Source organism: Suricata suricatta, chromosome 3, assembly GCF_006229205.1.
Source record: "Suricata suricatta isolate VVHF042 chromosome 3, meerkat_22Aug2017_6uvM2_HiC, whole genome shotgun sequence".
In the NCBI taxonomy this organism is placed as follows: domain Eukaryota; kingdom Metazoa; phylum Chordata; class Mammalia; order Carnivora; family Herpestidae; genus Suricata; species Suricata suricatta.
The window spans coordinates 15,155,020-15,160,662 of record NC_043702.1 but is presented as its reverse complement, the minus strand read 5'-3'; positions in this window follow the sequence as shown (position 1 = coordinate 15,160,662).

Sequence of the window (5,643 nt, the reverse complement as noted above, 5' to 3'; positions counted from 1 at the left end):
AAAAAAAAAAAAAAAGACTGGCTAAATCCCTTCTAGATTTCAAATGCCTGCCTAGATTTGAAAAGATGATAAAGCTGCAGAAATATGCTCTGCGAGGCTGTGGTCTGGCCCACTGACCATGACTCCTGTGTCCTGGCCTTGTTGTGAGCCCCAAGATGCCGAAATATAAGGACAATGAAAAGACATATGACACCTGAGAACCCCATGACATTCCTGGTGGAAGGGCGGCCATGAACATGGGTGGGAGAGTTCTAGTGATTGGGTAACGTTAGCGCCAGAGAAGATTGCACTGGAGCACGGGGCTCCCTGACCTTGTCCAGACAGTGGCGTGCAGGGAAAATACAGTGCTCACAGCCAGAGGGACCAGGCGGGGCTTCGACTGTCATGTCCCCCCTGGCTGCCCCCAGGGAACCAGTATTTCCTCATTACCACGACTCCATAGTGGCGTGTGCTGTGGGGAGTCTTGCTAATAGAAAGACTCTCCTGGACAAGAATATAGATTGCATATATGTATATGCATATATAACCTATACTCCTCTCTTCCACCTAAATCCTAGCAGAATCCAAATCCTAGAAACTTCCTCATTATTTTGAAAGCACAAATATTTTCTCTAAGCCCTTCATTAACTACAAGGTCTTTGAGAGAAGGATTTCATCCTGTCTCACTTTACATTCCATTCTAAGCATCATCTTATAAACACAGAGACCAAACCGTAATATTTATCTCTTTCTATACATTTAATTCTAAATATATATTATAAATTATATGTTTTTATGTAATTTTTTTGTTTCATTTTTGCTTTTACTAAGCAAGCAAATGCACTCCTCAGCAGAAGAGAGCTTTATCTATTCTCATGTTCTCTGTGCCCACACCTGGGCTGGTCCAACATATAAGAGATGCTTGATGCAATAGTTTAACAACTTCTCATTGAGTGCATGGAGACTCAAGCTTTTCCCCTCAATTCACATTGCGATGTCCCTATGGCAGATTCCAGAAACACTATAGACAGCTTCATGTGTAGGCATCCTCTACAGTAGCACAGGGCCTCACGCTTAGAAGGATCTTCCAACCTGGTTTTGTGCTCTGCTGTCACCATTTTGAAATTCCCAAATATTTGTAAGCAAGAGGTTCATGTTTTCATTTTGCACTGAGCTTCGCCAATGATGTAGGCAGTCTGGCTGTGGCTTTTATGCTTTGCCAACAGATACTATCAATCCCTGTGGAGAAGGTACTGACTGGGTGTTTCAAGGTTTTCATCAAGTGACCATCTTCCAAATACAAGAGGTACCCTATAAATAGCCTGCATAATGGAAGGAAGCCTTAAAAAGTCACTTGGTTTAGACAGTCTTCTTCCAACACTTGTACAACCCTGGACACAGGCTTTTGATCATGACGTAGAGCTCAGGACTACCATTTCCCCACCAGGAGTTGTTTGTTCCCCATGCTGAACCCCTCTCTTCCCAAATCCTAGGAGAATCCAAATCCTAGAACCTTCCTCATGTGTCTTGAAGGCACAGGGATTTGTTTTGCAGATGCTTCATTAATTGCAAGCTCTTTGAGAGAAGGGTTTCATCTTCTATCACTTTACATTCGTACTGTCATATTATAAACACAGTGATCAAACAACACTTTTTATATCGTATAATTGCATCCTTTTGCATGCTAAAAATACTTTCATGTAAATTATATCATTTGATTATTTCAACCCCATGAATTTGTCAGGGACGATGTAAAGGAAAAACACTCCTGTGTTTCTCCGTTTCTCACACACAATACTTCGGGTTTTCCACACATCAAGCAATTCTTTTACACCAGCTGGATGTCCTGCAATTTAATTTAATTCTGACACTATCTACCAGGAGTTCATGTCCGATTCCAGCATGGAGACATGTTCACTGACCCAGAAGTTCTCCAAATCCAGTACGTTGGGGATTTTTATGGATGCTTTATTACATGGGCATAATTGATCATTAACTCAGCCCCGAGCCCTTCTCCTCTTCCTGGAGGATGGAGAGTGAAGTGGAAAGTTCCAAGTTTCTAATCATGACTTGGTCTTTCTAGTGGCAAGCCCCCATCCAGAAGCTGTTGAATAGCCCACCATGAATTGCCTCATAGAGCAAAGACCCTCCTATCACCTAGGAAATTCCAAGGGATTTAGGAGCTTGGAGGCAGGAACTGAGTCAAAGAACAAATATTAGAACAGAAGATGTTCCTGGTGCTATTCTTATCAGCTAGAATGTTTCAATGCTTTTAGGAGCTCTGTACAAGGAACCAGAGTCAGAAACCAATACACATTTGTATTACTGCACAGCAGATATACATTCCCTTAATCCATATAAGGAAGTGTAAAGTCAAAGCAACTTTGGTAACTGGCTCTACCTACATGGATAACTCCCAGATCAAGTTTCCAATTCTGAGCTCTCCTTTTCTTAAACCCTGGACTTGTACCTCCACCACTTTCTGAAATCTCTACTTGGATGCCTTATGGCATGCTCCACCCAACCTACCCAAACAAACATATCACTCCCCACTCCTTCCCTGCCCAACCTTGCTCATACTTGCTCCTCTTCTGGTCCCTTTCTTCAGCGGTATCATCACCTTCCTCCTAATCACCTAAGCCAGACACCTTGGAGTCCTCCCCTACCCCCTCCTTGCTACACCATCCCAAGTCCAATGGAGCACCAAATCCTGCCAGATTTGACCATCTTTATCTTTAGGAACCCTGTGCCTTGCACAGAATCTGGGGATTTTAGTCTCATCTTACATTTTGGATGAATCAAATTAAAGTCCTACTGGCAGCACTGGTGACCAAAGGGATTTCCCGGGTCACCACTCTGGCTACTTTCCAAGCTGGAGAATTGGCACATCTGGAGACCCTTTGTCACCCAGCTTTCCCAGTCGGTGGAGGACTGGCTAGGAAGCCCATCTCCTCCCACATGGGCGGCTGCTGGAGGAGAAAGACCTAAGCTCTTACACAAATTCCTCTGCCTGCAGGTCCTTCACAGGTTTTCCAACCTTGCTTTTCTTGTTGTAGCTGCTGGTGTTGCTGTTGTTCTGGCATCACCGCCCTCAAAGCTATGGAGAAGTCTGCTACCCTACAGCTCCCAAATGCCTCCCCACCCTGGGATTTTTAGACAAGGAAGACCACATTATTAAAAAAAAATTTAATGTTTAATTTGAGAGAGTGATAGAGAGCTAACAGGGGAGGGGCAGAGAGAGAAGGAGACTGAGAATCCCAAAGAGGCTCTGTCAGCACAGAGCCCAACATTGGACTCAAACTCATGAACTGCGAGATCATGTGAACGTTCAACCGACTGAGTCACCCAGACACCCCAAGGCAGACCATATTTAAGATAGAGATCCCAAGTACTATCCACTGAGAGACTAAATGCTTTGGAAATGCCATGGTAGAACATTCCAGAGAACATCCTGAGCAACTCCCATTGATTAAGCCAGGCAACAGACTAGAGACTACAGTGTGTACTGACAGTATAAGCCACAAAGAGCCTGCTCCTGGGTCAAAGCCAGACCCATTGTGTTAAATCGGAAGGCGAAAAAGGAAATAGTGCAGCGGGGGGGGGGGGGGGGGGGGGGGGGGGGGGGGGGGGGGGGGGGGGGGGGGGGGGGGGGGGGGGGCAAGAAAGGTAGAGAGAGGGAGTGAGAGAGATGCAAAGGGCTGATCGTGGGGGAGTTCAGGGAAAAATAAAAGGGAGAAGTAAATAAAGACAAGTGACCTTTACTGGGCAAATAAAGTAAATACAATTCATTGTAACTTTATTAAGAGTTTGGGAAACCTTTATTTCTCTGCTTCCGTTTTTATGTTTTGTATTGCTTCCTTTCAAGTCTGTTTATTTCTTTCTGTTCTCTCTCTCTCTCTCTCTCACACACACACACACATGTGCATGCATGTGCACACATACACGCTTACTTCCTCCACCTGCTGAAGCAACTTAACTATAAAGCATCCAGAATAACTTACCTCCACCAGTCAAATGAGGGTAGGAAGACAGATGAGAACTTTATTTCTGGGCCACCCTTTGGCCCCCACGCATCTGAAAGGTCTTGCCTTGTACAACCACATTCCTCCTCTCCTCCCCTTAATGTTGGCAAGGTAATTGAACAGAGTGATGGTGGCAGATTCCTGTAAATTAAAGGTCAAATGGCCACAGTAGAAGATAGCCCTAAGCCCTTAGCACTGACAATAAGACATGAAATTACAGAAAAGTATAAAGATCGCTTTAGGAAGCTAAGAAGAAGTCTTGGAGCCTTACAGTGTCAACAGATATAGACAAGAAGATGCCCGTGGAGGGTTCTTGGTGAAAGTGGATGTTGAAAGAGAGACAAGACAAACTCTAATGCCCCAGCTTAAGCCTCAGCAGTACCCAGCGTCCCCCCCAAATCATCAGTCAGCTGCTCAGCTCAGATCAAAAAGAGTACAGGAGTGCATAGAATTTATTTTCTCCTAAGGCTAAAATACTCTCCATCTGGCTCTTGCAACTTCACTCTAGGAAATACTGGGAAATGCATTAACCATCAGCTACATGTAGTGAAGCTGACAGGGAAACAGGGAAACCCAAGGGAGGTAACAACAGAAAGTTTCAACCCCCATTTAGGTTGGAGGCCAAGGAGGATGATGTGTGGTGCAACAGAAAAAGAGAACATAAAAGAAGGTGGCATTTCAACCAACCTGAACCCAGGGTGCACCTCATGCTGTGCACTCAGTTCATGCCAGTTTTGGGGAAGACTGACTTTCTCAGGCAGCATCCAGCCTGCCAGACTAAACACCCACCTGCAATGGCACAGAGGTCGACAGCCCTTCCCACTTCTGCAGCCAGAGAGGAGACAGACCATCTGGGGGGCTGTTTGGAGAGCACCACAACTTGATATTTTTCAGCGTGCATTAGAGGACACACACACGAATTTTGTACTCCAGCATTGCAATAACCTACACCGAAGCTAATAAAAAAAGAACACAGCATAAATCTATCCCTTAAAATCTCCATTTTGAGTTGAGTTTAACCTAGAGATTACATTATCTGCATGAATCAGGATGGAGTATGAACCAGCAGGAGACACCACAACAGATCAAAAGGTTAGCGGCAGAACGTGGTCTGAACAGAAAAGCAGAGACATCCACCTCTTAGCTTTTCCTGGTGGAAAGGTTCATCAGCACGGGAGTGGAGAGTGAATACCAACATTATACTTCACAGTCTCCATCTCACAATGTCATGTATTCATTCAGACTTTCATAAACTGATGGCTTTTTTTTTTTTTTTCCAGAGTGGGCCTGGAGTGAGGTAAATGTCCTCTTGCTTTGTGCTTCTGGAACATTTCTCCTCCCTCAGGAATCCCAGTGCTGTTGTAGCCCACATCTCCGGACCAGTCCCATCGCTACTGTCTCCTGTGGCAATAGTCCAGCCACCACCTGGTTATCACCCCTTGTCCTCTGGTGGGTTTCCATAGTTTTCTCTCTGTTGCTATTTCCTACTCTCAAGTTTAGTGACTTCAGCAGCCACTAGATGTCCCCGGGAATGAACATTCCTAGTGCTGGCCCCACTAGGGGACAGCCTTGGAGGAGACCTCTATGTATCACCTGGTCTCCAAAAGCCCCACTCTACCTACAGGCCCATGATGGTAATCTA